General features: G+C 38.9%; 1 protein-coding gene across 3 annotated transcripts in view; it reads right to left on the bottom strand.

Moving 5' to 3' along the window:
• LOC133612751 (neuronal cell adhesion molecule-like) overlaps window positions 1–26,821 on the bottom strand; it is a 274,321-nt gene that overhangs the window by 223,508 nt on the left and 23,992 nt on the right. For all 3 annotated transcript variants that reach the window (XM_061970426.2, XM_061970425.2, XM_061970423.2), the window contains exon 2: window positions 24,899–24,948. The gene's annotated coding sequence lies outside the window, so the exon portion shown is untranslated. The remainder of the gene's footprint in view (window positions 1–24,898; window positions 24,949–26,821) is intronic.

The following is a 26,821-nucleotide window of genomic DNA, read 5'->3' on the forward strand; positions in this document are numbered from 1 at the left end:
AGAATAGGTATTTTGTAATATATTTGGAAAGCTTTGCAGATATACAGGTAAAAGCCAGTAAATTAGAATATTTTGAAAAACTTGATTTATTTCAGTAATTGCATTCAAAAGGTGTAACTTGTACATTATATTTATTCATTGCACACAGACTGATGCATTCAAATGTTTATTTCATTTAATTTTGATGATTTGAAGTGGCAACAAATGAAAATCCAAAATTCCGTGTGTCACAAAATTAGAATATTACTTAAGGCTAATACAAAAAAGGGATTTTTAGAAATGTTGGCCAACTGAAAAGTATGAAAATGAAAAATATGAGCATGTACAATACTCAATACTTGGTTGGAGCTCCTTTTGCCTCAATTACTGCGTTAATGCGGCGTGGCATGGAGTCGATGAGTTTCTGGCACTGCTCAGGTGTTATGAGAGCCCAGGTTGCTCTGATAGTGGCCTTCAACTCTTCTGCGTTTTTGGGTCTGGCATTCTGCATCTTCCTTTTCACAATACCCCACAGATTTTCTATGGGGCTAAGGTCAGGGGAGTTGGCGGGCCAATTTAGAACAGAAATACCATGGTCCGTAAACCAGGCACGGGTAGATTTTGCGCTGTGTGCAGGCGCCAAGTCCTGTTGGAACTTGACATCTCCATCTCCATAGAGCAGGTCAGCAGCAGGAAGCATGAAGTGCTCTAAAACTTGCTGGTAGACGGCTGCGTTGACCCTGGATCTCAGGAAACAGAGTGGACCGACACCAGCAGATGACATGGCACCCCAAACCATCACTGATGGTGGAAACTTTACACTAGACTTCAGGCAACGTGGATCCTGTGCCTCTCCTGTCTTCCTCCAGACTCTGGGACCTCGATTTCCAAAGGAAATGCAAAATTTGCATGGTTGGGTGATGGTTTGGGGTGCCATGTCATCTGCTGGTGTCGGTCCACTCTGTTTCCTGAGATCCAGGGTCAACGCAGCCGTCTACCAGCAAGTTTTAGAGCACTTCATGCTTCCTGCTGCTGACCTGCTCTATGGAGATGGAGATTTCAAGTTCCAACAGGACTTGGCGCCTGCACACAGCGCAAAATCTACCCGTGCCTGGTTTACGGACCATGGTATTTCTGTTCTAAATTGGCCCGCCAACTCCCCTGACCTTAGCCCCATAGAAAATCTGTGGGGTATTGTGAAAAGGAAGATGCAGAATGCCAGACCCAAAAACGCAGAAGAGTTGAAGGCCACTATCAGAGCAACCTGGGCTCTCATAACACCTGAGCAGTGCCAGAAACTCATCCACTCCATGCCACGCCGCATTAACGCAGTAATTGAGGCAAAAGGAGCTCCAACCAAGTATTGAGTATTGTACATGCTCATATTTTTCATTTCATACTTTTCAGTTGGCCAACATTTCTAAAAATCCCTTTTTTGTATTAGCCTTAAGTAATATTCTAATTTTGTGACACACGGAATTTTGGATTTCCATTTGTTGCCACTTCAAATCATCAAAATTAAATGAAATAAACATTTGAATGCATCAGTCTGTGTGCAATGAATAAATATAATGTACAAGTTACACCTTTTGAATGCAATTACTGAAATAAATCAAGTTTTTCAAAATATTCTAATTTACTGGCTTTTACCTGTATACCTTGAGACCAGTCCAGCATAGAACATTCAATTGCGCCCCTAAGATCGTCTGCCCCCCCTGACAAAAACCCTCTCCCCTCCTAAGTCTCTCTAGTCAAAACACATGCCCGTTATCTCTCTTTCTTACATTCCAAAATTTCAAGGTTAACGCACACAGTTTACTTGCAGACAAACAGAAAGAGAACAAATGGAAAAACACGAGCTGTTTTCAAATATGACTATGAAATAAAAAGAAGTAACACTTAAATTCGGATATATGTAAATATCTGCCTCCGACACTACTGAGACTTGCGGAAAAGGAAGTAATAGGATAGAGATAGCAACCTCGTTAACGGACTGAATCATTTTTGTCAGCAAGTAATTGGGTGACCCCATTTTCATCTGAAGTACCGTATTTTTCAGAGTATAAATCGCTCCGGAGTATAAGTCGCACCGGCTGAAAATGCATAATAAAGAAGGAAAAAAAATCATATATAAGTCGCACTGGAGTATAAGTCGCATTTTTTGGGGGAATGTATTTGATAAAAGCCAACACCAAGAATAGATATTTGAAAGGCAATTTAAAACAAGCAGCGTTGTTCGGGCCCGCGTATTTGGCAGGTGCTAGTCCTAAGTGTCCCAATACTTTTGTCTACTTTTAGTCTGAAGTGTCCCAAGACTTTTGTCTAGTGTACCTACCTTGTCTGCATTGTGTGGGCACGTTGGTGCTTCCTGCTTTTGAGCAGCCATCTTAAAAAAACAGCACCGCAGGAGCATCAGTGCAGCGGGTCTTTGAAGGTTCATAAAATCAAAACCGGAGCAGGTATCACAACTCTTTCACCAACTCTTAATCAGAAGGGTTCAATCTCTCTCCTGTGTTAGTTTGAAGCCGAAACAACAAACGCGCTCAGAGGAGATAATGTTTGAAGAAAGGGGACGGGTTTTTACAAAAATGTTGTGTTGAAGGGGGAATAGCAAAGTTCCTGTATATTTTTGCTGGGGGTTGTCAATTAATGAAATGTAGGTCTAAATGAGACCTACATAGAGGTATTTGTTTCATGTCTCTCCGACCTTCCCAGTGGGAGTTACAGGCAGTTTTGTAATATTTTTCTTCCGAGGAGCAGTTTTTTCTCCGTTTTATTCAAAAATTGCTGTAGAGCGCAATTTTTGAATTTGGGGTTAGGTTTTCTTTTTATTAGATCACAGTTTTTGCCAGTCCTGATGTGTGTGTTCAGTTTGGTGAGTTTTGAAGCATGTTAAGGGGGTCAAATTACAGCGCAAAGAGGCAAATGTGACTGTTTTTAGTACTTTTTTGTCTTGAAAGGGGAATTGCCAAATTCCTGTTGATTTTAGCCCGAGGATGTACAATTATGAGAAGTAGGTCTAAGTCAGACCTACATAAAGGTTTTTGTTTCATGTCTCTCCGACCTTCCTAGTGGGAGTTACAGGCAGTCTAGGTTTTTTTTTTCCTAGGGGGCGCTAGAGCGCAATTTTGAGTTTTGGGGTTTGGTTTTTTTATTAAAAGACAATTTTCGCAGGTCCTGATGTGTGGGTCAAATATGGTGAGTTTTGAAGCATGTTAAGTGGGTCAAATTAGTGTTCGAAGAGGCGGCGGAAGAATAAAGAAAGAATAAAGAATAATAATAAAACCTTACAAATTCAATAGGTCCTTATGTCCCATTGCATAAGGACTCCCTGTGGGAGTCCTTTTGCAATGGGCCATTGCGGGCCCTAATAAATAAAGAATAGTGAACAACAGGCTGAATAAGTGTACGTTATATGAGGCATAAATAACCAAGTGGTATGTTAACGTAACATATTATGGTAAGAGTCATTCAAGTAACTATAACATATAGAACATGCTATACGTTTACCAAACAATCTGTCACTCCGAATCGCTAAATCCCATGAAATCTTATACGTCTAGTCTCTTACGTGAATGAGATCAATAATATTATTTGATATTTTACGCTAATGTGTTCATCATTTCACACCAGTGACGTGCGGTGAGGTTGATGGCTGGTGAGGCACTGACTTCATCACAGTCAGATTTACAAACATATGAACCCTAAAGAGTATCTTATTCACCATTTGATTGGCAGCAGTTAACGGGTTATGTTTGAAAGCTCATACCAGCATCCTTCCCTGCTTGGCACTCAGCATCAAGGGGTGGAATTGGGGGTTAAATCACCAAAAATTATTCCCGGGCGCGGCGCCGCTGCTGCCCACTGCTCCCCTCACCTCCCAGGGGGTGATCAAGGGGATGGGTCAAATGCAGAGGACACATTTCATGACACCTAGTGTGTGTGTGACAATCATTGGTACTTTAACTTAACTTTAACTTTACACATACAAACTGTAGCACACGAAAAAGCACATTTAATAAAAAAAACGTTATTATGGTCTTACCTTTACTTATAAATGAAGTCCATGCGCCGCAACTAAAGCCCTCACTTAAACTTTCCACGTGCAAGATTGAATCTATTTAAAAAAGTGTAACCGAGGGTTTATAAATGTCGCCTATACTGTATGAAACTACAAAATAACAAACACGGAGGCTCCAGTATACACGAGGACCACTTTTTTTACCTTCTTTCAAAAACCTCCGCAACGTGACATCACTTCCGCTCTTAGCGCCTTCAAAATAAGAGCTCAAGGCATATACTGTACAACAGCGCATAACAGGAACTTAACATCACAAAGAGGAAAGCCCATGAAAATAGGTTACAAAAGTTATTTAATAAGAAGCCAAAAAGTGCAAAAACAATAATGTTCGTGTTGGAGGAGTTGTGAATTAGGTACACCTGCAGTCTGCAGGTGTACCTAATGTTGTGGCCCTGCAGTCATTCACAACTCCTCCAACACCAACATTATTGTTTTTGCACTTTTTGGCTTCTTATGAAATAATTTTTAAAAATAGATTCAATCTTGCACGTGGAAAGTTTAAGTGTGGGCTTTAGTAGATATAACAATTCTACGGCGGGGGTGCAGGAGGCGAGCCTCAGCCAGTGCGTCTTTTGCAGCCGTTTTATGATCGCTCAGCACAAGAAATACTTTACACACATACAGTTGTTGACAAAATACACTGTACATTATATACCTCAGCTGACTAAACTATGGAAATGTATAATATAGTTCATATAGCAATACAGTCTCACTGCACAGCAGGCCAGCAGTTAGCCCAGTCCGCAATCCATGTTGAGGCACTGAGTGACGTGCCTCAACTGGCTGCTGTTCACCGCACCGTCTCTTCTCAGTATTTGAACGGCAAATGTGAAAATTCAGCGATTTTGAATAAAAAATCATCTAAAACTGGTGAAGTTAAATGGAAAATAACTTTATAGTATAAACACTGGATACATATAACAATTTAATTTTTTTTTTTTCTTTTTACATTTTTTTTCTTTCCTTGACGCCTGAGTATAAGTCGCACCCCCGCACTATGAAAAAAACTGCGACTTATTGTCTGAAAAATATAGTACTTGTTTTTGAGCAATTACAGCGAGTCTGACTAAAAACAAGTCTCTGATGATGATGATAATGATGATGATGATGATGATGATGATGATGATGATGATGATGCACGGCATAGACTTCTGCATCCACTCCACAGCAGGCAGAGAGAGTTTCTGACGTGAATCAGCAATGACGAGAGTATGAAGGTGTTAAAGGGGAACATTATCACCAGACCTATGTAAGCGTCAATATATACCTTGATGTTGCAGAAAAAAGACCATATATTTTTTTAACCGATTTCCGAACTCTAAATGGGTGAATTTTGGCGAATTAAACGCCTTTCTAATATTCGCTTTCGAAGCGATGACGTCACGTTATGACGTCACATCGGGAAGCAATCCGCCATTTTCTCAAACACCGAGTCAAATCAGCTCTGTTATTTTCCGTTTTTTCGACTGTTTTCCGTACCTTGGAGACATCATGCCTCGTCGGTGTGTTGTCGGAGGGTGTAACAACACCAACAGGGACGGATTCAAGTTGCACCAGTGGCCCAAAGATGCCAAAGTGGCAAGAAATTGGACGTTTGTTCCGCACGCTTTACCGACGAAAGCTATGCTACGACAGAGATGGCAAGAATGTGTGGATATCCTGCGACACTCAAAGCAGATGCATTTCCAACCATAAAGTCAAAGAAATCTGCCGCCAGACCCCCATTGAATCTGCCGGAGTGTGTGAGCAATTCTGGGACAAAGGACCTCGCTAGCACGGCAAGCAGTTTGTTCCCGCAGACGAGCGAGCTAAACCCCCTATCGACCCTAGCTTCCCTGGCCTGCTGACATCAACTCCAAAACTGGACAGATCAGCTTTCAGGAAAAGAGCGCGGATGAGGGTATGTCTACAGAATATATTAATTGATGAAAATTGGGCTGTCTGCACTCTCAAAGTGCATGTTGTTGCCAAATGTATTTCATATGCTGTAAACCTAGTTCATAGTTGTTAGTTTCCTTTAATGCCAAACAAACACATACCAATCGTTGGTTAGAAGGCGAACGCCGAATCCGTCCTCGCTTTCTCCCGTGTCGCTGGCTGTCGTGACGTTTTCGTCGGTTTCGCTTGCATACGGTTCAAACCGATATGGCTCAATAGCTTCAGTTTCTTCTTCAATTTGGTTTTCGCTACCTGCCTCCACACTACAACCATCCGTTTCAATACATGCGTAATCTGTTGAATCGCTTAAGCCGCTGAAATCCGAGTCTGAATCCGAGCTAATGTCGCTATAGCTTGCTGTTTGTGTTGGCTTCACTATGTGACGTCACAGGAAAATGGACGGGTGTTTATAACGATGGTTAAAATCAGGCACTTTGAAGCTATTTTTAGGGATATTGCGTGATGGGTAAAATTTTGAAAAAAACTTTGAAAAATATAATAAGCCACTGGGAACTGATTTTTAATGGTTTTAACCATTCTGAAATTGTGATAATGTTCCCCTTTAAACACATATACCTTTTTACCTTTTTAAATTCCTTCCTTTTCTTTCCTGACAATTTAAATCAATGTTCAAGTAAATGTATTTTTTTTTATTGTAAAGAATAATAAATACATTTTAATTCAATTCTTCATTTTCTTTTTTCGACGAAGAATATTTGTGAAATATTTCTTCAAACTTATTATGATTAAAATTCCAAAAAAAATATCCTGGCAAATCTAGAAAATCTGTAGAATCCAATTTAAATCTTATTTCAAAGTCTTTTGAATTTCTTTGAAAATTTTTGTTCTGGAAAATGTAGAAGAAATAATGATTTGTCTTTGTTAGAAATATAGCTTGGTCCAATTTGTTATATATTCTAACAACTTTGACTGACTTTTGTATTTGACATGAGTTATTATTTGTACAAACATGGTGCAAAGTAATTCATGATTTGTTAAAAAATGTTAGCTAGTTAAAATGGGATCTTGTGATTTCACAAGACTGTCTTAGAAGTGATCATTTGAAAATGTTCAATTTGAAAAATGTGCACTTAGAGAAAATATAAAAATAAAGTGTTGCATATTGATATTTATCTGTTTCTATATATATTTATTGTGAGAAATCATTAAGATGATCAGTGTTTCCACAAAGATAAATATCATTAATTATTAATAATAACATAGAGTTAAAGGTAAATTGAGCAAATTGGCTATTTCTGGCAATTTATTGAAGTGTGTATCAAACTGGAAAATGGACGGGTGTTTATAACGATGGTTAAAATCAGGCACTTTGAAGCTTTTTTTAGGGATATTGCGTGATGGGTAAAATTTTGAAAAAAACTTCGAAAAATATAATAAGCCACTGGGAACTGATTTTTAATGGTTTTAACCATTCTGAAATTGTGATAATGTTCCCCTTTAATAACTGTTTAATAAATACACTTTTGCTAAATTGACTTAGTTGTGATTTCCCTCTCTGCATGGAAGTTTAAAAGTAGCATATATTAATGCAGTATGAAGAAGAATGTTTTAATGTATTCACATAGAATCATCATACTGCTGTGATTATATGCATCAAGTGTTCATTCAAGGCTAAGGCAAAATATGGAGATATATATGTGTATCGTGACATGGCCTAAAAATATCCAGATATTAATAAAAGGCCATATCGCCCAGCCTTCGGCTGTTGATTAATTATCAGAGGTGTGGACTCGAGTCACATGACTTGGACTCGAGTCAGACTCGAGTCATGAATTTGATGACTTTAGACTCGACTTGACAAAATGTAAAAAGACTTGCAACTCGACTTAGACTTTAACATCAATGACTTGTGACTTCACTTGGACTTGAGCCTTTTGAATTGACATGACTTGACATGACTTGCTACTTTCCCCAAAACCCAAAGATGAAAAAGTTATTCGGGAGCGCTCCGTATTTTTCATTGTGTACTTGTCTATCAGCGTTGCGTGTGTCAGCTGGTGTGGTCTCAGTACAACAGCCAATCAAATTAGATCTACTTTGTTTTCATCACACAGCATTCATCCAATCAAATTGCAGGACAACCAACGAAGAAGACATGTCCAAACCACACGCCAGTGAACAAAAAATGATACCTAAAATAATTTTGTTTGGGTATAAAAATTACGAGGTGGTCAACACAAAACGGTTTGCAGTATGCAACACATGCGGTTCGAAAATTACTGATGGAGAGGCAACAACTTCCAACTTCGTCCGGCATTTGAAGTTGCACAAAGAACGGTAAGTTTTGAATGTAAGATAACGTTTATTGGCTAAGTAACGTGACTTTTATTTGCTGTGTAGTTAAATCAGTGAGGCTGTAAACTCACTGCTAACGTTATAACGTTATTGCAAACACGGGAATCTGTTGCAGTTCACTACCTTATTCATACTTTTTGTTCAGTGATTTTTTTTAAGCAGGGTTACGTTAGTCAATATATCACACGTAACGTTAGACGGCGGTCAGCAGCACCGCGTATTTTAGCCACCTAAAAAAAGACAAAAATAGTAAAATAAAGGTCAGTTAAAATGTATACTATATTATGAATATGTGTACCGTTTTAGCTAGCTTTCTGACATACTGTTGGTTGTTTACCTCAGTGGTCCCCAACCACCGGACCGCGGCCCGGTACTGGTCCGTGGATCGATTGGTATCGGGCCGCACAAGAATTTTTTTTTTTTTTTTTTTTTTTTTTAATTAAATCAACATAAAAAACACAAGATACATTTACAAGTAGTGCACCAACCCAAAACAACTCTCTCCCCCCTTTTGTTCTGGGCATTGAACATGAAGACTCTTCCTTCACTGTTCCGAGTGGCCATGAGAGTCTTGGCAGTGCCTGCCTCCAGTGCTCCAGTGGAGCGAGTTTTCAGCCATGGTGGCATCATACTACGCCCCTATCGTGCACAAATGACTGACAGACTCTTGGCTAATTTGGTCTTTTGCAAATGCAATGCAGCATAGGGCCCTGACATATAAAAAGTACAACTTTTTTGTTATGTTCACGTATATGTCATGTTTTGTCAATGTTAACACTTTTGTACAAATAAGTACATTTGCACTTTATTTTTCAATGTGTTTGTTCTGTAAAGGAATGAGTTAATGTTTAAAATGACTGGTTAATAGTGCTATTATAAAGTGCAATGTCAGCACAATTTTCTTTCCTGCAATTTAAAATGCATTTGTTTTAATAAATAAATACAGCGTTTGAAAAGCATACACAATCTGTGTTAATATATTAGTCTGTGGTTAAAAGGACTTGAAAGGACTCGAAACTCAAAATGCAGGACTTAGGACTTGACTTGAGACTTTCCAGTCTTGACTTTGGACTTGACTCGGGGCTTGCCTGTCTTGACTCGGGACTTGACTCGGACTTGAGGGCAAAGACTTGAGACTTACTTGTGACTTGCAAAACAATGACTTGGTCACACCTCTGTTAATTGTCTCTTCATAATTTAATCAACAGAACTGAATACATAACTGAGTGTTGTTTTGAGGGAATAATAGAAAGTGAAAGGACTTTGAGTGGACTCAGTATGTCTGGGACAATCCACGGAGTAAGCGGAGGCTTGGAGGAAGGTTGTGCAGACGAAAAAAGGGATAATAAGTATCTATTCACACACTCCAGGCTGTGTGTGAGTGAGATGTGCATGAAGCATGAACTCTTTCCTCCGCCCTTGAGGACCGAGGAGAGCCGAGGGGCCCCTCAGTCGACCCAGTTTGTGTCAATCAGCTGCCTGTGGCCCTCCTTTGCATGATCTGTTTGTTTACTCTGACACAGTCTCTCTCTCTCTACACCCGTTATTCCTCATAGGCGCCTTTAAACGCAACACGACAGACGAGACGGCATTGACACGTTCAAGCAACGCCTGGCTGGTATCAGAGAGACATGTTTTGGCGCACCTGGGCCGCGGGTATCCACCTGCTCACTCGCGGAACCTTCAGAAGACAGTCTGCTGTTACCACACTTTGTGTATTGTGACTGAAAGGAACAATGGCCTCCTATTGCATTTCATGTTTGATATCACAGTTGACTGGTTGTAATTTGCACTTCACAGAACGTCCATAGCTCCCGTCCTAAAACCTACAAGTATGCAGTACTCTCGCCAGCCGGCAGGGGGCAACAGCGAGTCATATGAGTCACAGTGAAGCAGCAGTAGAATAAGACTTCCCACTAGGGGTGTAACGGTATGTGTATTTGTATTGAACCGTTTCTGTACGGGGGTTTCGGTTCGGTTCCTTCTGCCTCTGTCTCTGTCAGTCCTCTACACAGCACCCAGCATTGTCCCACCCACACAACCATCTGATTGGTTACACACAGACCGGTAACAGCCAATCAGCAGTGCGTATTCAGAGCGCATGTAGTCAGTGCTTAGCGTTTAGCAGGTAAGCATCAGGCAGCGGACTCTCCCAAAATGATAGTAAACACCTCCCAGTCAACTACTAGTAACATCACTATGAGCCCGTTGACCTTCTAGAAATATAAACTGCAGCTCAGCTCGCTCGCAGTCCTGGCTTGAGGTGAAGGCTAATTCACTTTTAGCGTAACTTTGGCTCATTTTGCGGTGTGTGTGTGTGTTACGGACAGCAAAGCCCTGTCTGTTATTTCACTTGACCTTTTTCTGTGTTGATTGAGCTGTGTTGAAGCAGCAAAAAAAGGACATTATGTTAAATGAAGAGTTTCTGTCTCTGATAGTTGATATAATAATGTAAGTGCATCATTAAGCCTACATGAACTCCATGGTGTTCAGGGATGAATAGTCTCTCCTATTGTTATTGTACTATTTTTTTTTCAGCTATAGTTACATTAATCATTAGTAATGGAGCAGCCTAGTTTTGAATGGCAGGGTCCCTGCTATCACATGTTGATAAAAAATATAACATTTACATAATAAACATCAACTACAGGCTTCCCAAATGCTGTAATAAATTAAGCATGATGAGTTGACTTGAAACTGTTTAATGTTGCACTTTTTATATGTAGAAGAAAAGTTTTGTCATTTATTTAATCCATACTTGCCAACCTTGAGACCTCCGATTTCGGGAGGTGGGGGGTGGATCGGGGGGGAGCGTGGTTGGGGGTGTGGCTAAACGGGGAGGAGTATATTTACAGCTAGAATTCACCAAGTCAAGTATTTCATATATATATATATATATATATATATATATATATATAAGAAATACTTGACGTTCAGTGAATTCTAGAAATATATATATACGTATATATATATATATATATATATATATATATATATATATTTATTTTATTATATATATATATATATATATATATATATATATATATATATATATATATATATATATATATATATATATATATATATATGTGTGTGTCTTAATAAGGTTATCCAAAAAATAGTGCTCGATACCGTAGTAGAGCGCAATATATGTATGTGTGGGAAAAAAAATCACAAGAGATGAAGTAGTCTTGTGATTTTTTTTCCCACACATACATATATATGTATATATATATATATATATATATATATATATATATATAAAATAAATACTTGAATTTCAGTGTTCATTTATTTACACATATACACACACATAACGCTCATCTACTCATTGTTGAGTTAAGGGTTGAATTGTCCATCCTTGTTCTATTCTCTGTCACTATTTTTCGAACCATGCTGAACACCCTCTCTGATGATGCATTGCTGTGTGGCACGCACAAAAGTGTTTTCATCAAATGCACTAGATGGCAGTATTGTCCTGTTTAAGAGTGTCACAACATTGCTGTTTACGGCAGACGAACTGCTTTACGGTAGACAAAAATGTGACTGCTGTTGTGTGTTGTTGCTGCGCTGGGAGGACTTTAATGAAACTGCCTAACAATAAACCCACATAAGAAACCAAGAACTCGCCTACAATCATTCTACAGTTATAATGTGATTGGGCAGGTATGCTGTTATATTGTGGGAGGACCTGAGTCCGCCTGAATTTCGGGAGATTTTCGGGAGAAAATTTGTCCCGGGAGGTTTTCGGGAGAGGCGCTGAATTTCGGGAGTCTCCCGGAAAACCCGGTAGGGTTGGCAATTATGATTTAATCTGAGCAACAACTTGAGGCAGTTTAATGTTGATTAACGTGGGCAGAATCATTATAGTGTTCACATGAAGAAGAACAGAAACGTGCCAGGAACAATAAACACTGACCCGTGAACTCAAACTGACCTTTAACATCAACATCAGCAACCTGATCAATCAATTTGCTGTTAATAAAGAAGCTCCAAAGGGATAAAGCTGGGTTCAGGAGCAGAAACATTTACTCATTTCAATTGCAAATCTAGTCAAATCAAGTCAAATGCTAAACCAAATCAATAGGTTATAGGTGTTGTTCTAAATAAGCACGTTTTTAATGGAACAAGACTAAGCTGAACTCAGTTAGCTCAGATATGACATATATCAGATATAACAACATCAGCAACCTTAGTCAGCTCACGTTGGGATCATGCAATGTTTTCTTTGGCTTGAATAAATAGACTCATGAAGATACGTTTACATTTTACATTTCGCCAAAAGAAGGAACATATAAGACCTTTCTCATCAGATCCAGCACTGACCAGAAGCCTCTGTGAACGTTGTCCACAAAGTCCGTAGACTTAGTGAGGACCACAACTATTAAGTGTAGGTGTAGGTGGGCTTCAGTCACGTGACCTAGAGGCACATTCCAAATGCGGCTGCTAGACTTTTGACAAGAACAAGAAAGTTTGATGGCCTCACCTGCCATCATGGAAAGAAAAAAAATGTGAAATGAAAAAAATTTTATTAAATTGTTATATGTATCCAGTGATTATACTATAAAGTTATTTTCCATTTAACTTCACCAGTTTTAGATTATTTTTATTTAAAATCGCTGAATTTTCAAATTTGCCGTTGAAATACTGAGAAGAGACGGTGCGGTGAACAGCAGCCAGTTGAGGCACGTCACTCAGTGCCTCAACATGGATTGCGGACTCGGCTAACTGCTGGCCTGCTGTGCAGTGAGACCGTATTGCTTTATGAACTATATTATACATTTCCATAGTTTAGTTAGCTGAGGTATATAATGTACAATGTATTTTGTCAACAACTGTATGTGTGTAACGTGTTTCTTGTGCTGAGCGATCATAAAACGGCTGCAAAAGACGCACTGGCTGAGGCTCGCAGTAATCCCGCCTCCTGCACCCCCGCCGTAGAATGCAACCCCTGACGGGAGTGTTATATCAACTAAAGCCCACACTTAAACTTTCCACGTGCAAGATTGAATCTATTTAAAAAAGTTATTTCATAAGAAGCCAAAAAGTGCAAAAACAATAATGTTCGTGTTGGAGGAGTTGTGAATGACTGCAGGGCCACAACATTAGGTACACCTGCAGACTGCAGGTGTACCTAATTCACAACTCCTCCAACACGAACATTATTGTTTTTGCACTTTTTGGCTTCTTATTAAATAACTTTCGTAACCTATTTTTATGGGCTTTCCTCTTTGTGATGTTAAGTTCCTGTTATGCGCTGTTATACAGTATATGCCTTGAGCTCTTATTTTGAAGGCGCCAAGAGCGGAAGTGATGAAACGTTGGAGTGGAGCGGAATTTTTTTTGAAAGAAGGTAAATAAAGTGGTCCTCGTGTAAACTGGAGCCTCCGTGTTTGTTATTTTGTAGTTTCATACAGTATAGGCGACATTTATAAACCCTCGGTTACACATTTTTAAATAGATTCAATCTTGCACGTGGAAAGTTTAAGTGAGGGCTTTAGTTGATATAACACTCCCGTCAGGGGGTGCATTAATCCAGCACAACAGCGGCGCATGGACTTCATTTATAAGTAAAAGTAAGACCATAATAAAGTTTTTTTTATTAAATGTGCTTTTTTGTGTGCTACAGTTTGTATGTGTAAAGTTAAAGTTAAGTTAAAGTAGCAATGATAGTCACACACACACTAGGTGTAATGAAATTTGTTCTCTGCATTTGACCCATCCCCTTGATCACCCCCTGGGAGGTGAAGGCGCCGCGCCCGGGAATAATTTTTGGTGATTTAACCCCCAATTCCAAGCCTTGATGCTGAGTGCCAAGCAGGGAAGAATGCTGGTATGAGCTTTTAAACATAACCCGTTAACTGCTGCCAATCAAATGGTGAATAAGATACTCTTTAGGGTTCATATGTTTGTAAATCTGACTGTGATGAAGTCAGTGCCTCACCAGCCATCAACCTCTGGTGTATACATACATAGATAGATAGATAGATAGATAGATATACCGGCCCCCAGACACATTTTTTTCCTCTAAGAGTCAAAATAATTGCCCAGGCCTGCTCTACTCTCACTCTCACTTGTATTTACCTTCAAAGACATTACGGATGTGAGGTCAGATACAACCGTCCTGTACTGTAGCTGGAGATGGATTTGCTACTTTCCCCCCTAAACACGTGGCAGCAAATCCAACATAAAGCATGAAGGTACACACAAACCCTCTCCTATTGGACCAGCTGAGGTGCGACTGCGACAGGCCACAATGTGAGTTTCATGCATCACTGGCTTTCAAACAGCCAACTCAGAGCTCTCTGCGAGCTGGATCGTTGGAAATTGTGGACTCAGCCTCTCTGGCCTGAAGCGACGCTGGTGTGGAACAAGTGATAACGAGCAGTGACAAGCCAGTAAGGGAGAGAAAGGACACAACAACAACAACAACAACAGCAGCAGCATTTGAAACAAGCTCAGAAATGGAGTGAATAAAAGACCAGGAGACAAATGAGATTCCATTCTTTCCTCGGCTGTGAAGCCTCTCGGGCTGACGGACGAGGAGGACGAGGTGCGATACGGTCTTCACAGCCGGCTGCATCTTGGACACTGAGTCACCTCCACTCACGTAACATCAAGTCCACCTGCTGCACCATCCTCCACACTTCAGCTGAAAGCTTTCCTACTTTTCCCTGCAATTGCAGTCCATCTACCTCTCTGGTATCATGTTGCTCATTACTGGCATCGGATCAGTGTTTCCAGTCAGCATTGCTCAACCAGTATTGCTAATCACTGGTATTACATCTGTATCAGCCGCCAATGGCCCTTATCAATCTGATATCATATCGGAATTGCCCATCACTGGTATCATATCACATATGGTGCACATTATTGGCTACTTGTCCTGATCTATCTGGTACATACTTGCCAACCTTGAGACCTCCGATTTCGGGAGGTGGGGGGAGGGGGCGGGGGTGGGCGTGGTCGGGGTAGGACGGGGCGTGATTGGGGGCGCGGTTGGGGGCGTGGCTACGACAGGCCACAATGTGAGTTTCATGCATCACTGGCTTTCAAACAGCCAACTCAGAGCTCTCTGCGAGCTGGATCGTTGGAAATTGTGGACTCAGCCTCTCTGGCCTGAAGCGACGCTGGTGTGGAACAAGTGATAACGAGCAGTGACAAGCCAGTAAGGGAGAGAAAGGACACAACAACAACAACAACAACAACAGCAGCATTTGAAACAAGCTCAGAAATGGAGTGAATAAAAGACCAGGAGACAAATGAGATTCCATTCTTTCCTCGGCTGTGAAGCCTCTCGGGCTGACGGACGAGGAGGACGAGGTGCGATACGGTCTTCACAGCCGGCTGCATCTTGGACACCGAGTCACCTCCACTCACGTAACATCATCAAGTCCACCTGCTGCACCATCCTCCACACTTCAGCTGAAAGCTTTCCTACTTTTCCCTGCAATTGCAGTCCATCTACCTCTCTGGTATCATGTTGCTCATTACTGGCATCGGATCAGTGTTTCCAGTCAGCATTGCTCAACCAGTATTGCTAATCACTGGTATTACATCTGTATCAGCCGCCAATGGCCCTTATCAATCTGATATCATATCGGAATTTACTGGCTTCCTGTGCACTTAAGAAGTGACTTTAAGGTTTTACTACTTACGTATAAAATACTACACGGTCTAGCTCCGTCCTATCTTGTCGATTGCATTGTACCATATGTCCCGGCAAGAAATCTGCGTTCAAAGAACTCCGGCTTATTAGTGATTCCCAGAGCCCAAAAAAAGTCTGCGGGCTATAGAGCGTTTTCTATTCGGGCTCCAGTACTATGGCATGCCCTCCCGGTAACAATTAGAGATGCTACCTCAGTAGAAGCATTTAAGTCCCATCTTAAAACTCATTTGTATACTCTAGCCTTTAAATAGCCCCCCTGTTAGACCAGTTGATCTGCCGTTTCTTTTCTTTTCTCCTCTGCTCCCCTTTTCCTTGAGGGGGGGGCACAGGTCCGGTGGCCATGGATGAAGTGCTGGCTGTCCAGAGTCGGGACCCGGGGTGGACCGCTCGCCTGTGCATCGGCTGGGAACATCTCTACGCTGCTGACCCGTCTCCGCTCGGGATGGTGTCCTGCTGGCCCCACTATGGACTGGACTCTTACTATTATGTTGGATCCACTATGGACTGGACTCTCACAATATTATGTCAGACCCACTCGACATCCATTGCTTTCGGTCTCCCCTAGAGGGGGGGGGTTACCCACATATGCGGTCCTCTCCAAGGTTTCTCATAGTCATTCACATCGACGTCCCACTGGGGTGAGTTTTTCCTTGCCCGTATGTGGGCTTTGTACCGAGGATGTCGTTGTGGCTTGTGCAGCCCTTTGAGACACTTGTGATTTAGGGCTACATAAATAAAGATTGATTGATTGATCTACCTCTCTGGTATCATGTTGCTCATTACTGGCATCGGATCAGTGTTTCCAGTCAGCATTGCTCAACCAGTATTGCCAATCACTGGTATTACATCTGTATCAGCCGCCAATGGCCCTTATCAATCTGATATCATATCGGAATTGCCCATCACTGGTATCATATCACATATGGTGCGCATTATTGGCTACTTGTCCTGATCTATCTGGTACATACTTGCCAACCTTGAGACCTCCGATTTCGGGAGGTGGGGGGAGGGGGCGGGGGTGGGCGTGGTCGGGGTAGGACGGGGGCGTGATTGGGGGCGCGGTTGGGGGCGTGGCTAAAAGGGGAGGAGTATATTTACAGCTAGAATTCACCAAGTCAAGTATTTCATATATATATATATATATATATATATATATATATACATATATATAAGAAATACTTGATGTTCAGTGAATTATATATATATATATATATATATATATATATATATATATATATATATATATATATATATATGTCTTAATAAGGTTATCCAAAAAATAGTGCTCGATACCGTAGTAGAGCGCAATATATGTATGTGTGGGGAAAAAAAAATCACAAGACTATTTCATCTCTACAGGCCTGTTTCATGAGGGGGGTTACCCTCAATCGTCAGGAGATTTTAATGGGAGCATTCGCATACCATGGTTTATATAGGGCACAGAGTGGGTGGGTACAGGCTGGCCTAGGGGCGTGGTGATTGGCTCATGTGTTACGTATTACCAATCTAAGGTAATACGCAAGGACATTAACACATCCGACACATATGTAGGATTAACCGAGGGTGAATTCAAAACCAGATGGAACAACCACAAGGCTTCTTTCAGGAACAAAAACCTGCGAAATACCACAGAACTCAGCAAACACATTTGGGACCTCAAAGACAATAATGTTGAATATTCAATAACATGGCAAATTCTTGCATCCAGCACACCTTACAATAGTGGTAATAAAAGATGCAACCTATGCTTGAAAGAGAAACTGTTTATTATTTACCGTCCAGACCTGTCATCCCTCAACAAGCGCAGCGAAATTGTAACAACATGCCGCCATAGACGGAAACACCTCCTAGGTAACACATGAGCCAATCACCACGCCCCTAGGCCAGCCTGTACCCACCCACTCTGTGCCCTATATAAACCATGGTATGCGAATGCTCCCATTAAAATCTCCTGACGATTGAGGGTACCCCCCCTCATGAAACAGGCCTGTAGAGATGAAATAGTCTTGTGATTTTTTTCCCCCACACATACATATATATATATATATATATATATATATATATATATATATATATATATATATATATATATATATATATATATAATAAATACTTGAATTTCAGTGTTCATTTATTTACACATTTACACACACATAACACTCATCTACTCATTGTTGAGTTAAGGGTTGAATTGTCCATCCTTGTTCTATTCTCTGTCACTATTTTTCGAACCATGCTGAACACCCTCTCTGAAGATGCATTGCTGTGTGGCACGCACATAAGGGCTTTCAACAAATGCACTAGATGGCAGTATTGTCCTGTTTAAGAGTGTCACAACATTGCTGTTTACGGCAGACGAACTACTTTACGGTATACATAAACTTGACTGCTGTTGTTGTGTGTTGTTGCCGCGCTGGGAGGACGTTAATGAAACTGCCTAACAATAAACCCACATAAGAAACCAAGAACTCGCCCTCCATCATTCTACAGTTATAACGTGATTGGGCAGGTATGCTGTTTACATTGTGGGTTAGCGGACTCAGGTCCGCCTGAATTTCGGGAGATTTTCGGGAGAAAATTTGTCCCGGGAGGTTTTCGGGAGAGGCGCTGAATTTCGGGAGTCTCCCGGAAAATCCGGGAGGGTTGGCAAGTATGATCTGGTATCACATGAGCATTGAAAAATGACAGTATTGATGATCACCAATATATCCTATCACCAGTCCTTAGATCCAACCAGCAACTTGAGGGTTCATGGTTCGATCCCCGGCTTCTGACATCCTGGTCACGTCTGTTGTGTCCTTGAACAAGACACTTCACCCTTGCTCCTGATAGGTTAGGCAAGCTCCCGTCACCAGTGTGTGAATGGGTGAACGTGGAAATAGTGCCAAAGTGCTTTGAGTACCTTGAAGGTAGAAAAGTGCTCCACGAGTATAATCCATTATACCAGTGTATTTTAAATACCTTGGACAATAAACTCACCTTTGATCAGCACACCACGGACATTCAAAAAAGAAGTCAACAAAGACTGTCAGCCATCCGAAAACTTCAAGGACTATACGTTGCACCTCATCTCCTGTTATTACTTTACCAAAGCATTGTTCAACCCATCCTTCTGTACTGTCCCACATGTTTTTTCACCATGCTTTCTGTAAACTCACACGCATTACAAACATAGCAGCTAAAATCATCGGCCTACCCACACCCAACATTTCAGACTTAAACCACAGGTCCATCACCCGACTGGCAAAAACAATAGTCCAGGATATCACTCACCCACTACACCAATACATCATCCCACTACCATCAGGGCGCAGGTACAGAACTATCAAATTCCGGAGGGCCCACCTCAGGAAAAGCTTTATCCCTGCAACTATAGCCGCCTTTAACAGCAGGCCCGGCCGACCTGTCTGACAAGCCTGTAAATTTGTGTTGGTCATGTATGATGTCTTTTTGTTATTTTTTTGTGATGTGTAATGTCTATTGTTTAAATCAGGGGTGCTCACACTTTTTCTGCAGGCAAGCTACTTTTCAATTGATCAAGTCGTGGGGATCTACCTCATTCATATATATCATTTATATTTACTTATTTATGAAACATATGTTTTTGTTAACAAGTTAAAGGTGTTTAATGATAATGCAAGCATGTTTAACACATATAGTTAATATTGTTAATACATTACAGGTGTTTAATGAAAATACAAGTATGTTTAATACATATAGTTAATATTGTTAACAAGTTAAAGGTGTTTAATGATAATACAAGCATGTTTAACACATATAGTTAATATTGTTAATACGTTAAAGGTGTTTAAAGATAACGCAAGCATGTTTAACACATATAGTTAATATTGTTAACAAGTTAAAGGTGTTTAATGATAATGCAAGCATGTTTAACACATATAGTTAATATTGTTAATACGTTAAAGGTGTTTAAAGATAATACAAGTATGTTTAATACATATAGTTAATATTGTTAATACGTTAAAGGTGTTTAAAGATAACGCAAGCATGTTTAACACATATAGTTAATATTGTTAACAAGTTAAAGGTGTTTAATGATAATGCAAGCATGTTTAACACATATAGTTAATATTGTTAAAAAATTAAAGGTGTTTAATGATAATACAAGTATGTTTAATACATATAGTTAATATTGTTAATAAATTAAAGGTGTTTAAAGATAATACAAGCATGTTTAACACATAGTTAATATTGTTAATAAATTAAAAGTGTTTAATGATAATACAAGAATGTTATCACATAGTTAATATTGTTAACAAGTTAAAGGTATTTAAAGATAATACAAGCATGTTTAACGCTTATAGTTAATATTGGTAATAAGTTAAAGGTGTTTAAAGATAATAGAAGCATGTTTGATACATATAGTTAATATTGTTAACAAATTAAAGGTGTTTAAAGATAATACAAGCATGTTTAACACAAATAGTTAATATTGTTAACAAATTAAAGGTGTTTAAAGATAATACAAGCATGTTTAACACATATAGTTAATATTGTTAACAAGTTAAAGGTGTTTAAAGATAATACAAGCATGTTTAACACATATAGATTCCTTTCTTTCATGAAGACAAGAATATAAGTTGGTGTATTACCTGATTGTGATGACTTGCATTGATTGGAATCAGACAGTAGTGCTGATAAGGTCCGCATTTTCGAATGGAGGAGAAAAAAAGTCCTCCTTTCTGTCCAATACCACATGAAAGTGGTTGCTTTTTGGCATCTTATTTATCCAGCTTCCGTACTCCTTTTTATACACTTTACAAGAAATACATTGTTGGCAAACTCCGTAGCTTGCTAGCTTGTGCACGCCAGCTTTCTGAGACTCTTATTTTGGTAGCGCAAGCAGGATGAAGCAGAGCTTTTATTGTGCAACTGTGCAGTCGGTCTTTGGAGTTTTGACGACAGGTACGGCGCCAGAGTCTGTTGAAATAAAGTGTTTCTCGCCTTCCAGTCGGTAATTTTAATGAGCTGGCAGCAGCCAGCGTCATCTCAGAAGACCCTCGGGTGCCGTGAATGTCAATCAAGTGACGAAAGTGACGTCATAGTGAAGATTTATGATCGCTTATTTTTAGGACTATTTTTTTAATGCCTGGCTGGTGATCGACTGACACACCCTCCGAGATCGACCGGTAGCTCGCGATCGACGTAATGAGCACCCCTGGTTTAAATGTACGGCAGTGACAATGAATTTCCCCAAGGGGACCAATAAATCTAAATCAAATCAAATCAGTGACAAAAGAAATAATGACATGATACCAACAAGAAGCAATAATGGTATCATATTGTGAATGTATTGCCAGTCCTTGATGTCCGAACATTATTGCTTAATGTTGGTATCATATATGTATCACCAGGTATTGATCGTATCATTATTGCTCATGACTAGTATTTTATCAATATATCAGTATGACGTGTATTGCCTATCACAAGTCGTTATCGATAATGATTGAGTGTTGGTATCATATCACATGTAGTAAATATTACTGGCCACTAGTCCTATGAGGATTACAAATCTTTGGAACTCTTTACCACCAGACCTTCGCAACTTAGATTCAATATCCCTCTTCAAATCAAGACTCAAAACACACCTATTCCTGACTGCTTATTCATTGTAATATTTTTTTCTTTTCTCTTTGTTGTTGTTGTTGTTGTTTTTTATCCTTGAGTGCCCAGAAAGGCGCCTTATAAATAAAATGTATTATTATTATTATTATTACAAATGACAGACATAAAATTTTTATTGTTTATTACCAATACATCAGCAACACCTTTCCTTATCTGTCTGGTATCATATTGTTAAAGTATTGCCAGTCAGTGGTGCCCCAACATTGTTGCTACTTGTTGGTATCATATCAATCAATCAATCAATCAATCAATGTTTATTTATATAGCCCTAAATCACAAGTGTCTCAAAGGGCTGCACAAGCCACAACGACATCCTCGGTACAAAGCCCATTCCAATATGATATCAGATATAAACATTTCTAGTCACTATGTCAGTATGGCTTATCACAGTCTTGCCTATAATGAGTTGTTATCAGTTTGTATCATGTCAGTATTGCCAATCACTGGTCTTACAGTGCATCTGTGTCGACCGTCAATGGCCATTATCCATCTGATATCACATCAGAATTGCTAACTGCTGGTATCACCTCACATATTGTCCGTATTACTGGCCACATAGTCCTTATCTATCTGGTACCATATGAGCATTGCAAATTACAGATATCATAGCAGTTTTGTTTATCACCGATATAGCCATAACACCTATCACTAGTCCGTATCTGTCTGGTATCATATAGTGACAGTATTGCCCATCACTGTACTGACCATACCAGTTTTGCTCGGCACTGATATCTTACCCCTGTGGTTCATTAATGGTCCTCAACTATCTGATATCATTGTTTTATCAGAAATTACTAATAGTATTTCTGTATTCGGTAACACTTTAGTATGGGGAACATATTCACCATTAATTAGTTGCCTATTAAATTAATTTACAGTTATTTGGACACTAGGGGAACATATAAGGGTTAGGGTTAGGGGTTAGGGTTAGGGTTAGGGTTAGGGGTTGGGTTACTAATAAGCAATAATTCTGAGGTTATTGAGGGAAAACTCTTCGTTAATGGCTTACTGGTTGTATAATAAGGCCATGCAGACTAAGGCATTAATAAGTAGTTAATAATGACTAATTAAGAGCCAATATGTTACTAATTTTCATATTAATAAGCAACTAATTAATGGTGATTATGTTCCCCATACTAAAGTGTTACCCTGTATTCTTATCTAATCAGTATCACCCATCTTATCAAACTTATATAAAGTGATCAGTATTATTCAAGACTGTTATCATATCTGTATCCCTCATCACAAGCCCTTATACATATAGTATTACATGAGTATCAATGCTATCATGTCAGTATTGCCAATCACTGGTCTTACAGTGCATCTGTGTCGACCGTCAATGGCCATTATCCATCTGATATCACATCAGAATTGCTAACTGCTGGTATCACCTCACATATTGTCCGTATTACTGGCCACATAGTCCTTATCTATCTGGTATCATATGAGCATTGCAAATTACAGATATCATAGCAGTTTTGTTTATCACCGATATAGGCATAACACCTATCACTAGTCCGTATCTGTCTGGTATCATATAGTGACAGTATTGCCCATCACTGTACTGACCATACCAGTTTTGCTCTGCACTGATATCTTACCCCTGTGGTTCATTAATGGTCCGCAACTATCTGATATCATTGTTTTATCAGAAATTACTAATAGTATTTCTGTATTCGGTAACACTTTAGTATGGGGGAAATATTCACCATTAATTAGTTGCCTATTAAATTAATTGACAGTTACTTGGACACTAGGGGAACATATAAGGGTTAGGGTTAGGGGATAAGGTTAGGGTTAGGGTTAGGGGTTGGGTTACTAATAAGCAATAATTCTGAGGTTATTGAGGGAAAACTCTTCGTTAATGGCTTATTGGTTGTATAATAAGGCCATGCAGAATAAGGCATTAATAAGTAGTTAATAATGACTAATTAAGAGCCAATATGTTACTAATTTTCATGTTAATAAGCAACTAATTAATGGTGAATATGTGTTCCCCATACTAAAGTGTTACCCTGTATTCTTATCTAATCAGTATCACCCATCTTATCAAACTTGTATAAAGTGATCAGTATTATTCAAGACTGTTATCATATCTGTATCCCTCATCACAAGCCCTTATACATATAGTACTGCATGAGTATCAATGGTATCATGTCAGTATTGGTCCTTAACTCTCAGGTATCATGCCAGCTTCACCCATCACGAGTCCACATTGTGCCCAATTTAGACTCAAAGTGCTGACTTGGTAAGCATCCTCGGCACTGATATCTTACCCCTGTGGTTCATTAATGGTCCTCAACTATCTGATATCATTGTTTTATCAGAAATTACTAATAGTATTTCTGTATTCGGTAACACTTTAGTATGGGGAACATATTCACCATTAATTAGTTGCCTATTAAATTAATTTACAGTTATTTGGACACTAGGGGAACATATAAGGGTTAGGGTTAGGGGTTAGGGTTAGGGTTAGGGTTAGGGGTTGGGTTACTAATAAGCAATAATTCTGAGGTTATTGAGGGAAAACTCTTCGTTAATGGCTTACTGGTTGTATAATAAGGCCATGCAGAATAAGGCATTAATAAGTACTTATTAATGACTAATTAAGAGCCAATATGTTACTAATTTTCATATTAATAAGCAACTAATTAATGGTGAATTTGTTCCCCATACTAAAGTGTTACCATGTATTCTTATCTAATCAGTATCACCCATCTTATCAAACTTGTATAAAGTGATCAGTATTATTCAAGACTGTTATCATATCTGTATCCCTCATCACAAGCCCTTATACATATAGTATTACATGAGTATCAATGGTATCATGTCAGTATTGGTCCTTAACTCTCAGGTATCATGCCAGCTTCACCCATCACGAGTCCACATTGTGCCCAATTTAGACTCAAAGTGCTGACTTGGTAAGCATCCTGGCGCACAGTCGCAGGGGGTGTGTTACCATGGCGATCGTACGCCAATGTTGGACAGAAAAAGCCAAAGCACTGCCAGTAATGAAAGATCGGATCTTTCTTATTTGGAAGAAAGTGTTTTCAGTGTGTGTTCATACTGTATGAATACATCAGCAGCATGGTGGAGGAAGTTGTTTGGATCAGACAGGAGGAGACCTTTGCCAGCACAGACTGACATTTGTGTGATGGCATGCTTGTGGGCGGGGGACACGCCGTTCAGGGAACGCTCGCTTCCGGAAGGCCAGTCTCTTCTGGCAAATAATGACGTTGCAGATGGAAACAAAAAAACCAAAAACTTACCGGAAAGTTGGGACTGTGACTCCTCTGGTTGCCACCTCTTCTCCTTCAATCTGCATGCAGGGAAAACAAGACAAGTTCAGCATAGTAAGACATCCTGATGATGTTTGTCAGGTTCAAACACTGATGACATGTATTTAACAAGACAAGAGGCAAAGAATCAAACAGAGACAGAATTCAATTTGGACTCAATATATTGAGGAGAGTCGCCGTCGACCTGGAGCCTCTTACAGTGTCTCAGCACGCTCTCCCAAAAGATTGTATGCCTCCTTCTTTATTTGACTTTCTCCCCCCACCTGACCACAGCTGCTTCCAGAGGGAAGTGGGTCGTAAACAGCGTTGCCTTTGGTTACCGAACAGTTCAAAAGAAGAGGTCGTTAAATAGTTCAAAAAGAGTTCCATAAAATAGTTCAAAAAGAGTTCGTTAAATACTTCAAAATCTATAGTTATATTTTGATAAACAATCATAAATGAAACTTTCAGCACGTACACAATGTTGATATCTACAGTTATATTTTGATAAACAATCATAAATGAATCTTTCAGCACATACACAATGTTGACTTATATAGTTATATGTTAACAAACAATCATAAATGAATCAGCACGTACACAATGTTGACATCTATAGTTATATTTTGATAAAACAATCATAAATGAATCTTTCAGCACGTACACAATGTTGACTTCTATAGTTATATGTTAATAAACAATCATAAATGAATCTTTCAGCACGTACACAATGTTGACTTCTATAGTTATATGTTAATAAACAATCATAAATTAATCTTTCAGCACGTACACAATGTTGACATTTATAGTTATATGTTAATAAACAATCATACATGAATCTTTCAGCACATACACAATGTTGACATCTATAGTTATATTTTGATAAACAATCATAAATGAATCTTTCAGCACATACACAATGTTGACATCTATAGTTATATTTTGATAAACAATCATAAATGAATCTTTCAGCACGTACACAATGTTGACTTCTATAGATAGATGTTATTAAACAATCATAAATTAATCTTTCAGCACATACACACTGTTGACTTCTATAGTTATATGTTAAAAAACAATCATAAATGAATCTTTCAGCACGTACACAATGTTGACATCTATAGTTATATTTTGATAAACAATCATACATGAATCTGTCGGCACATACACAATGTTGACATCTATAGTTATATGTTAATAAACAATCATAAATGAATCTTTCAGCACGTACACAATGTTGACTTCTATAGTTATATGTTAATAAACAATCATAAATGAATCTTTCAGCACGTACACAATGTTGACTTCTATAGTTATATGTTAATAAACAATCATAAATGAATCTTTCAGCACGTACACAATGTTGACTTCTATAGTTATATGTTAATAAACAATCATAAATTAATCTTTCAGCACATACACAACGTTGACTTATATAGTTATATGTTAACAAACAATCATAAATGAATCAGCACGTACACAATGTTGACATCTATAGTTATATTTTGATAAAACAATCATAAATGAATCTTTCAGCACGTACACAATGTTGACTTCTATAGTTATATGTTAATAAACAATCATAAATGAATATTTCAGCACGTACACAATGTTAACTTCTATAGTTATATGTTAATAAACAATCATAAATTAATCTTTCAGCACATACACAATGTTGACATCTATAGTCATATTTTGATAAACAATCATAAATGAATCTTTCAGCACATACACAATGTTGACATCTATAGTTATATTTTGATAAACAATCATAAATTAATCTTTCAGCACATACACAATGTTGACATCTATAGTTATATTTTGATAAACAATCATAAATGAATCTTTCAGCACGTACACAATGTTGACTTCTATAGTTACATGTTAATAAACAATCATAAATGAATCTTTCAG

The sequence above is a fragment of the Nerophis lumbriciformis genome, linkage group LG10, assembly GCF_033978685.3.
Source record: "Nerophis lumbriciformis linkage group LG10, RoL_Nlum_v2.1, whole genome shotgun sequence".
In the NCBI taxonomy this organism is placed as follows: Eukaryota; Metazoa; Chordata; class Actinopteri; order Syngnathiformes; family Syngnathidae; genus Nerophis; species Nerophis lumbriciformis.